The following is a 12,070-nucleotide window of genomic DNA, read 5'->3' on the forward strand; positions in this document are numbered from 1 at the left end:
TTATAATGACTGGATGAGTGAGTATGGAAAAAACGATTTGAATAATGCTTGGCACACATGGAGTACGTGAATATTAGTTATTATTGTTAATATATTTATTATTCCTAACATGTCAGCTGGGTTAAGATTGTTGATTTTTTTTCAAAGTAACATTGGACTTATTTAAGTTTATTTAGTGAAAGTGTTTTTGTTTATCTTTTATTGACATTTTTATTTGATATCACATGACATAGATATTGGATTTATTTTGGTATTCTTTTTTTTGAAGATATTATTTATTGATTTGAGAGGTAGAGCTACAGACTACTCTTCTATCTACTGATTCACTCCCCAAATGGCCGCAATGGCTGGAACTGAGCCGATCTGAAGCCAGGAGTCAGGAACTTTGTCTAGGTCTCCCACGTGGATGCAGGAGCCCAAGGACCTAGGCCATTCCCTACTGCTTTCCCAGGCCATAGCAGAGAGCTGGATCAGAAGAGCAGCAGCCGGGACTAGAACAGGCATCCATATGGTATGCTGGTGCCACAGGCGGGGGACTAACCTACTGCGCCACAGTGCTGGCCCCTATTTTGAAATTCTTGAATAGCATTTCTGGACTCAAGTGTACAGATAATCAGAGAACATGTTGCTATTGGCTACTATTGATTAGTCAAGGTCAATTTCAAGATTAATGAACATTGAAGACCACCAAAGAATTATATATAAGTAAAATGCACTATTAAAATATTTTTAAAGAAAGGCAATTTGAACATAAAAAATCACATTTTGTGGCACAAATGTTTCTCTAAAGACTAATACTACGTCTGGATAGTTTATTTGAAATGTAAAGTTCTTTGATGATCATTTCTCCTTTAGCTTAACAAAGACATACTTAAAAAACCATTTAAAAATCTGGAAAAGTGCTTCTGTCACCAGATTATTTCATGTTCTACCTGAGAGGTGAGGTACTAACCGTGTCACTGTTTACCTGTTTAACCTTATGCGTATGATTCTCTCATGTATTGTGGATGGCAGGTGTAGTCATCTACCAGGTCCATTCTATGTGTTCATTCACTTAACTACTATAGTAAATGAATAACCATATAGACCGTCTATTTTATATATAATTATGCCAATTCTATGTGTTTATTCACTTAATTACTATAGTATATACTTTTTTTTTGACAGGCAGCCTTAGACAGAGAGAGAGAGAGACAGAGAGAAAGGTCTTCCTTTTCCATTGGTTCACCCCCCAATGGCCGCTACGGCCGGCGTGCTGTGCTGATCTGAAGCCAGAAGCCAGGTGCCCCCTCTTGGTCTCCCATGCGGGTACAGGGCCCAAGCACTTGGGCCATCCTCCACTGCCTTCCCAGGCCACAGCAGAGAGCTGGACTGGAAGAGGAGCAACCAGGACAGAACCGGTGCCCCAGCCGGGAGTAGAACCCGGGGTGCTGGCAGGCGGAGGATTAGCCAAGTGAGCCCCAGCACCAGCCAATTAGTATAGTATATGAATAATAATATAGAGCATCTATTTGCCAATTCGATGTGTTTATTTACTTAATTACTGTAGTATATGAATAACTGTATAGACCATCTATTTCATATATAATTATGCCAATTCTATGTGTTTACTTGCATACATACTATATGAATCACCATCTAGGCTATATATTACACTTATAAGTTGTTCTGGACCTTTGATCAGGGAGGGAACAAGTAGAGATGCAAGAAATAAAAACAATACTACTCTGGAGTGAAATTGGAGCCTTTTTTTAAGGTAGAAAATTCAAGTAATGCAGCATAGCAGTCAGATAGATATTTACTGGGACTCATCTTCTGTATTAGTTTCCAAGGCTTCTGTAACAAATTTCCATAAACTGGGTAGCTTAAAGCAAGAAAAATTTATTTTCTCACAGATCTGGAGGGTGGAAGTCTGAAATCAAATGTTGACATAGCTCGTTCTTTCTGGAGTCTTGGAGAGAGGAATTGTCCTGCGCCACTTTTCTAGTTTCCGATGGTTGCTGGAGAGCTTGATGTTCTTTGGTGCTTCACTCACTGATTTCATCATCTCTCATTTTCTTCTCTATATTTCTCTTCTGTGTCCTCTCCTCTTATTATAAAGGTGCCAGTCATTTGGCTTATGCCTCACCCTATATCCAGGGTGAATTCATTTTCAGATACTTAGTTAATTATATCTGCAAATATCCTGTTTCCAAGAAAATAGATACTGCCTTGTTTTGGGAAAGCAGTAATCACCTTGCATTAGGTTCCAGAGGTTTGCAGACATGCATCATTTTGGAGAGAACACTACTCACCCTCCTACGTCTGCGCAGTTAGGAAGTGAGGAAAAGAAGCAGGCACGTAACAGTAGGCACATAGGAGCTGCCATTCTGATGATGTCTACGTGTTTGTTCAAATGCATCTAAGAAGCAGGTAGACTTCACCATAATAAACAGAAAGCTGTGAATGGATTTGTGAGAATGCAGAAAACTGGCAAAACAGGAGTATATTATAGCAGTGGTTTGTGATCATACATTCAGAATAGGGCCCGTCTCCTACAAATAACTTGAACATTAGGTCTCGTAGAATGACCTCCAGAGACCTCCAGGATTCTTTTTTTTAAATTATTTTGATTTTTAGTTTTTAACAGATTCAATGTGACTTGTAGATATATTTCTAAGAACATAATGCTATTCCCTTCCATACTACCCCCACCCTCCTTCCTTCTCCTTTTCTTTTTTTTTTAGTTTTAGAGATTTACATATTTTAAATTTATATTACAGTAAAAGGGCTTAATATTTCACTGAATAAAAAGTTTAGCAAGTAAAAAGCAAAAAGACCCTAGTTTAGTGGGAATATAGACAATAGCTGTAAACAATAACTGAATGGAAAAGTGACCATTTCACCCATATATAATAAATTTCAAAGGAATCACAGATCATTAAAACTGTAGTAGTGTAACATTTCCATTGGTTTGACAAAGGTATAAAACAAAGTTTTACAAAACAATATTTGCAGCAATACTGATACACACAAACATTTCTTTCTTTTTTCTTTTTTTTTTTTAATTTTAGCTCCCATATATAAGGGAAAATATGCAGTGTTTCTTTTTCTGGTTTCTGCTTATTTTGCTCAACATGATGCCATCCAGTTGTGTCCATTTTGCTGCAAATGGTAGAATTTCATTCTTTAATAACTGAATAATATTCCATTGTGTATATATCACATTTTCTTTTTTTATGAGAAAGCAAAATTTTCGAAAGACTTTATTTTTTTCATTTTTTTAACTTTTATTTAATGAATATAAATTTCCAAAGTACAGCTTATGGATTACAATGGTTTCCCCCCCATAACGTCCCTCCCACCTGCAACCCTCCCCTTTCCCACTCCCTCTCCCCTTCCATTCACATCAAGATTCATTTTCGTTTCTCTTTATATACAGAAGATCAGTTTAGCATACATTAAGTAAAGATTTCAACAGTTTGCTCCCACACAGAAACATAAAGTGAAAAATACTGTTTGAGTACTAGTTATAGCATTAAATCTCAATGTACAGCACACTAAGGACAAAGATCCTGCATGAGGAGAAAGTACACAGTGACTCCTGTTGTTGACTTAACAAATAAACACTCTTGTTTATGGCATCAGTAATCACCCTAGGCACTTGTCATGAGCTTCCAAGGCTATGGAAGCCCCCTGAGTTCACTGACTCTGATCATATTTAGACAAGGCCATGGTCAAAGTGGAAGTTCTCTCCGCCCTTCAGAGAAAGGTACCTCCTTCTTTGATGACCCGTTCTTTTTTTTTATTTATTTATTTATTTATTTTTTTATTTTTGACAGGCAGAGTGGACAGTGAGAGAGAGAGACAGAGAGAAAGGTCTTCCTTTTGCTGTTGGTTCACCCTCCAATGGCCGCCGTGGCCGGCGCGCTGCGGCAGGCGCACCGCGCTGATCCGATGGCAGGAGCCAGGAGCCAGGTGCTTTTCCTGGTCTCCCATGGGGTGCAGGGCCCAAGCACCTGGGCCATCCTCCACTGCACTCCCTGGCCACAGCAGAGGGCTGGCCTGGAAGAGGGGCAACCGGGACAGAATCCGGCGCCCTGACCGGGACTAGAACCCGGTGTGCCGGCGCCGCTAGGCGGAGGATTAGCCTAGTGAGCCACGGCGCCGGCCTGATGACCCGTTCTTTCCACTGGGATCTCACTCATGGAGATCTTTCATTTAGGTTTTTTTCTTTTTTTTTTTAACCCCCAGAGTGTCTTGGCTTTCCATGCCTGAAATACTCCCATGGGCATTTCAATTTTCCAAATACAACCTTTGGATTATAGCGGCTTTTCCCCCCATAACCACCCTCCTATGTGGAACCATCCCATCTCCCACTCCTCTCCCATCCCATTCTTCATTAAGATTCATTTTCAATTATCTTTATATACAGAAGATCAACTTAGTATATACTAAGTGAAGATTTCAACAGTTTGCACACACACAGAAACACAAGTATAAAGTACTCTTTGAGTAGTAGTTTTACTGTTAATTTGCATAGTACAACACATTAAGGACAGAGATCCTACATGGGGAGTAAGTGCACAGTGACTCCCGTTGTTGATTTAACAATTGACACTCTTATTTATGATGTCAGTAATCACCTGAGGCTCTTGTCATGAACTGCCAAGGCTATGGAAGCCTCTTGAGTTCACTAACTCCGATCTTATTTAGACAACGCCATAGCAAAGTAGAAGTTCTCTCCTCCCTCTCAGAGAAAGGTACCTCCTTCTTTGATGCCCCATTCTTTCCGCTGGCATCTCACTCATAGAGATCTTTCATTGAGGTTTTTTTTTTTTCTTTTTCTTTTTTTTTTTTGCCAGAGTGTCTTGGCTTTCCATGACTGAAATACTCTCAGGGTTTTTTTTAGCCAGATTGGAATGCCTTAAGGGCTGATTCTGAGGCCAGACTGCTGTTTAGGACATCTGCCATTCTATGAGTCTGCTGTGTAACCTGCTTCCCATGTTGGATCATTCTCTCCTTTTTAATTCTATCAGTTATTATTAGCAGACACTAGTATTGTTTATGTGATCCCTTTGACACTTAATCCTATCATTATGATCAATTATGAACTTAAACTGATCACCCCAACTAGTGAAATGGTATTGGTACATGCCACCTCGATGGAATTGACTTGGAATCCCCTGGCACATTTCTAGTTCTACCATTAGGGGTAAGTCTGAGTGATCATGTGCTGGAGACATCCACGATTCTAACACAAATAGCATCTTCAGCTTTTCTGTTTGATTTTCTCCCCTAATTGACATTTTTGTACGTTACCTGTCAGAATAACACCTACGTGCCCTTAGTCCTTTAAAACTGTCTCCTGGTTGGCCATTTCCTTTCCTTTCCCTTGTGTAGTTAGTTTGGATAGGCCATTTTAAAATCTGTTGTTCCATTTTCTGTGTTGGTGCAGAATGGACACTTAATGTTGTGTTTATTTCATTCTTGCATCTTTTAAAGTTAGTTTACATGTCTGTTCTATAAGACTGTTAGATCTCATAACTAAAAGAGTCCATTCACTGAGTTTTGGATCTCTTGCGTCTAGTACATTGCATTGAACAGAATAAATACCTGATAAATGTCTTTAGGATTGAATTGATGGCAGCTTGCTGTTATATTTATGTTTTACAGTACATTTAGGATGATAAATCTACTGATGGGAAATTGTTACAGTTATTTATTTTTCTAGTAAAGGAGATAGATTAATAATAAACTGTTTTCTCTCTTGTCCACTCTACTTTGATCGTGTGGCTTGGGAGGCTTAGTGCTATAAATGAAGAATCTTGAAACTGGTTGAAGCAAACTGGCTGATGTAAGAATTTAATTTGAGTTTTATTAGCCTAGTAGTCTTTTCAAGACAGTGAGACTTCTGGCTAGTTTCACGGTCACCAAAGATTGAAATTTTTGTTGTTAACACATTGTTTACTGTAAGTTTTCTAAACTGCTTCTTAATGAAAGGTGCATTTTAAAAAGGGGATGGGGTGGGGGGAGGGAGAGACAGAGAGAGAGAGGAGAGAGAGCAAGAGAGATCTTCCATCTGCTAGTTCACTCCCCAAATGCCCACAATGCTGGGGCTGGGGCTGGGCTGATCTGAAGCCAGGTGGGAGGATGCATCCAGGTTTCCCACGTGGAAGCAGCGGCTAAAGAACTTGGGCCATCCCACTGCTTTCCCGAGCGCATCAGAAGGGAGCTGGAATGGAAGTGGGGCAGCTGGGACTTGAATCTGGTGCCCTTATGGGATGTTGGTATTGTGGATAGAGGCGTGACCAGTTGCACCACAACACCGGCCAGAAGATACAATTTTTAAAGCCCAGGAGTGTTTCCATACACTTGGCATCATTTGGTGACTATTTGCTTTGCACCCACTGCTGTGCTGTGGAGAGCAGTTGCAGCGGTAACCATGACACATGCATCCTGTTCTTAGGGAGTCTGTTCTCAAATACACAGGGTAATGAAAACTGACGCCAGAGAGCTTATGCATGTGCTAAACGGTATAAAGAGATGTGTACTCAGAGGATACTACCTCGGACAGCTGGAGAACAGACTGACGCTTGTGAGTGGCTGTGGGTGGGAATGGGGAGATGTGGATGAGAAGGTGCAGAGCTCCAGTTAGGAGTAGCAGGTTTTTGAGATTTATTGCACAGCATGGTAATCTTGGTTAATAATGACTTTGCTGCATCTTGCAACATTGCTAAAAGTAGGTTTTATTTATTTATCTATTTTAGTTGTTGTGGTCTCTTTCTTTTTCAACTTTTATTTAATATATATAAGTTTCCAAATACAACTTTTGGATTATAGCAGCTTTTCCCCCCATAACCTCCCTCCCACCCACAACCATCCCATTTCCCACTCCTCTCCCATCCCATTCTTCATTAAGATTCATTTTCAATTATCTTTATATACAGAAGATCAACTTAGTATATACTAAGTGAAGATTTCAACAGTTTGCACACACACAGAAACACAAAGTATAAAGTACTATTGAGTAGTAGTTTTACTGTTAATTTGCATAGTACAACACATTAAGGACAGAGGTCCTACATGGGGAGCAGTTATACAGTGACTCCCGTTGCTGATTTAACAATTGACACTCTTATTTATGGCATCAGTAACCAACCAAGGCTGTTGTCATGAACTGCCAAGGCTATGGAAGCCTCTTGAGTTCACAAACTCCGAAAAGTTCTCTGTACCAAAGAATCTTGTTGGCCAGTGCCACAGCTCACTAGGCTAATCCTCCGCCTGTGGCACCAGCACCCCAGGTTCTAGTCCCAGCCGGGGTGCCAGATTCTGTCCAGTCCAGCTCTCTGCTGTGGCCTGGGAAGGCAGTGGAGGATGACCCAAGGGCTTGGGCCCTGCACTCGCATGGGAGACCAGGAGGAAGCACCTGGCTCCTGGCTTCAGATCTGTGCAGCACGCCGGCCATAGCAGCCATCTGGGGGGTGAACCAACAGAAAAGAAGACCTTTCTCTCTCTCTCTCTCTCTCTCTCTCTCACTGTCTAACTCTGCCTGTCAAAAAAAAAAAAAAAAAAGAATCTTGGTATGTGAGGTGATAGTAAGGCAATTAACTTGATTTAACCATCCCACAGAATCTAGATATTTATATGTCTAAACACCACATTGTGTTCCATACAATTAAATATTATAGTTTGTCAATTAAAAATACAAATACAGGGGTAGGCCCGGTGGCGTAGTGAGTAAAACCGCTGCCTGCAGTGCCAGCATCCCATATGGGTAACCGTTTGAACCCTGTTGATCTTATCATCCAGCTCTCTACTATGGCCTGGGAAAGCAGTTGAAGACGGCCTAAGTCCTTGGGCCCCTGCACCCATTTGGGAAACCCAGAAGAAACTCCTGGCTCCTGGCTTCAGATTGGCTCAGCTCCAGCGATTGTGGCCATCTGGGGAGTGAACCAGCAGATAGAAAACCTCTCTCTCTCTCTCTCTCTCTCTATCTGCCTCTGTGTAACTCTGCCTTTCAAATAAATAAATGAATATTAAAAAATACAAGTACAAGAAGACAATATTCCAATCTTCTTAATTTATCAACATGTGCCCTACATATCATTATTCTGCAAGGCAGGCTCTGTACTGAACTATGATATACTGTGTCCAGTTTTTCATTTTGTGGAAAACTAAATATATTGTTAAAGACATTTCACTTGTTTCAAAATAGGAAAAATAGTCTCTTTTTAAAGGGAAAATATTCAGTTAAGTTCCTTGTAGGTAGCTAAGAAAAACAAACATTTTTATAGGATGATATAATCTAAGTCTTTAAAACTAAACACCTAAACTGTATCCCATAAAATATCCCATAAAATTAATGAATAAAATTTTAAGACAGATTATTTTTTGTTGAAAAATAAACGCATTGGGATATTAATGTTTAATGGCTAACGAATAAGAACATGAAAACCTCATCAAACAATGATTTCAAGACTTATGATAAACAAAAGCCACCAGTAAGACTGAGGAATATTTAATCTATTTGATGTTTTCTTTAAAATATTAAAAGGGAATTTCCATCTCACAATTTGTTCACTTAGCAGTGTCCGCTCAGGGTCATACAAAGTTGTAGACTTAGAATTTTCCTACTTTATGAGCCTGCATTCTCACAGCAGGTGATGAGTATAATTAGAGATGCCATGAGTGCTCTCAATAAAGTAAATCTGATTATATGGTTGAGTGTGATGAGGTGGTCTGATCCACAGGATGCTCTCTTAGCACCAAGACACGAGCTAAAGGTTGAGAGAGAGCCAGCCATGCAAAGAATCAGGGAACAACCAGAACGACATGTTACAGTCTAGGTTTAGTCCAGAAATGGTCATGCTAAAGTATATTTGCTTTTGTTAAAAAGTAGAAATCATATCACTGTACATCCAGCCTTACTTAGTATGAACATAACTTTTTTATATGAATCATATGCTTAATAAGGTGAAAAATATGCATTTTAAAATTAAGAGTAATTTGCATTAAAATAAAATGAAGCTTGTAAAGTTCAATTGCCTGTAATCTCGCTAAGCATTCTAAAATTTACTTTTATTGAGTTTCAATGTATTACAGCATTACTAGATTAAGCAGCACACTCTCAGTTGGACAAAAAGCAAAACCTTAAAAAACACATTCAGAAAGATGTTCTTTTGAAATGTAATGAAAATACAAATAATGTTAATGTCTGAATTTGGGAAAGAATATCCACTGGCAGCAGATTTTTCCCATAATTATGACTTTTTCCATACTATGTACTTCTGAACATAGTTACGGGCCAGCTTCACACTTCATAATTTCTGGTTTCCACCACACTGTGCAGTATCAATAGCATAATCAATTTATTTGGAAAAATGAGAACAGAAATATGATAGCTGTGATGAAGTTCTGAGGATGTATCTGCCCAGTCTTTCTCATTGACAGATTTCATTATATACTTCTAGGTAAGATGTTGAAATATGGCTGGGTAATTATAGTAGCATTAGTCAGATACAACTGATCACATCATCATATATCAAATTGATGTTCATTGCATTGATGTCTCCTTTGTGGATTACCTGAAATTTTTTAAAACTATTAGGGAATACACTGATGGTTTTTGAGCATATAGTTATTTATCCATGTGTATACTTATTATTTTAATGATTATTTTATTTACTTGAATGGCAGAGTGACAGAGAAAGAGAAGGAGAGACAGAAGGAGAGAGAGATGTTCCATTTGTAGGTTCATTCCCCATATGACCACAATGGCTGGAACTCCATATGGGTCTACCACATGGGTGACAAGGTCCCAAGCACTTAGGCCTGCTGCTGTTGCTTTCCCAGGCACATTAGCAGGGAGTTTGATTGGAAGTGGAGCAGTCAGGATTTGAACAGGCATTTATCCCACTGTGGCACAATGCTGTCCCCATCTATTTATCGTTATTTATATATATGTGCATATATTTATTGTTATTTATATATACATACATATATATGTTCATATATAATTAATTAACATCTTCTTTGGTCAGGATACCTTTGTACAATGTTTCAGTTGATATATAACTATTATATTATTTAATCCCCTGGACAAATGTGAGAGACAGGTAAATACTCATTCATACTTATTTTGATAGATCACTAAATTTTTCCAGTCTCTCTATGACTGTTTTGTTCTTTAAATACACGTATTTAAAAGAGAAGAGAGTTCCTTGATTCACCTTTATACCTTATATTGTTTCTGAAGACCTGCCTCTGAATTCTTCCTCCTTGATATGGTTTGGAAACATTTTTTAACCTTGCAAGTAAATGTTCTCATCTTTATGAATATTAATTGATGCATAAATTAATTAATTAATTCATTAACAAGAGTGCACTAGAGAAACAAATCCCACCTTCTGAGGCTAAAACCAGGAAACCAGAAGCTGGGCCCTGCATCCAGGTCTTCCACATGGGTTGCAGGGATCCAACTACTTGAACCATTACTACTGCCTCCCAACGTGTTCATTAGCAGGAAGCTATAGCAGAGAGTGGAGCTAGAACTGAAGTCAGATACTCTGATACTTGATATGGGTGCCCTCAGCAGTGTACCAAACACCCACACCTGCTGTACAAATCTGTAAATTGTATTCTAAAGAATAAGTCAGATAATGTGCATAGGAGCAAATATTACAATGTCTATCTTGATTAATAATCAAAATAATGCCTGTGATACTAGTACAATGCATTACACATAACAGTGTGTGTTCTCCCATTTTTAGTGATAATTCTGACTCTACTTCTTGGTTCTCAGTACAACCTCTCTCCATTTCACAGTCCAGTGAAGAGTGCTATAATTATCCTTTTTACTTGGCTACCCATGGGCCTTAACCTGTTAACCTGTACCATCTCTCCTCACTCCTAGACTGTATCTTCTTTAAAAATGATTTCAGTCGCACTTCCTAGAGAAAAGAGTATCTAAAACCGTGTAAGCAATTCTGATTCCAGAGCTTTCTCTCTGACAGAGGTCTTTGAGACTTAAGTGAAGAAGTGTGAGATCAGCTAATACAATGAAGTGGTCTGTTCTCTGTGGCATATCCTCAATTAAACTCCAAAGGAAACAGCTGCAAAAACACAAGATGCACATTTTCCAAAGGCAGAAAGTTAAAAAACATTTTTATAAATGAGACCACTGTATATTAAGGTAATATTACCTAACCTGAATCCATAAAACAGGTTTAAAAATTTCACTTAAAATAGCACTTACAGGAAATATTCTTTATGTTTTCTTGAGGAGAGACTGTATCTAGCAGTTGATGGGTAAGGGAAGATCCTCTGTAAATGAGTCATGGCTCTATAATAGGTGGTGGTTATGTGGTGACTTAAGAAATACTGAAAGGCCAATCCGGAGGCTTAGAGCTATACCATCTAACAGGAAAGCCATTAGCCGCAGGTGGCAGTTAAGTAATTGAAATGTACTAGTTCAAACTGAGCTGTGTTGTTTTTTTTTTAAATTAATTACTTTATTTATTTGAAAGAGTTACAGAGAGAGATAGAGAGGCAGAGCCAGAGACAGAGGTCTTCGATTCTGCTGGTTCACTCCCCAAATGACTGCAACAGCTGGAACTGAGCTGATACGAAGCCAGGAGCAGGAGCTTCTTCCGGGTCTCCCACGTGGGTGCAGGGGCCCAAGGACCTGGGCCATCTTCTACTGCTTTGCCAGGCCATAGCAGAGAGCTGGATCAGAAGTGGAGCAGCTGGGACTTGAACCATGCCCATATGGGATGTTGGCACTGCAGGCAGTGGCCTTACATGCTACACCACAGCGCTGGCCCCGATAATGTTATGTTTTGACCATGGGAACATTTAATGGTACAACCCCAATGTAGGGTTATTTGGCAATATCTAATAAATCACATAAGCATTTACTTATTGATCTGGATATCCCTCTTCCTAGGAATCTATCACTGAGATATATTTTCCAAAGCACAAAAATTGTATGTGTACAAAATACTCACTTCATAAGTTATTCATATTTGCAAAAGACTAAAACAAGTATGAAAATAGCCACCTGAAAAGGCATCTTCAACTGACCTGATTG

The sequence above is a fragment of the Oryctolagus cuniculus genome, chromosome 13 (genome assembly GCF_964237555.1).
Source record: "Oryctolagus cuniculus chromosome 13, mOryCun1.1, whole genome shotgun sequence".
Classification (NCBI taxonomy): domain Eukaryota; kingdom Metazoa; phylum Chordata; class Mammalia; order Lagomorpha; family Leporidae; genus Oryctolagus; species Oryctolagus cuniculus.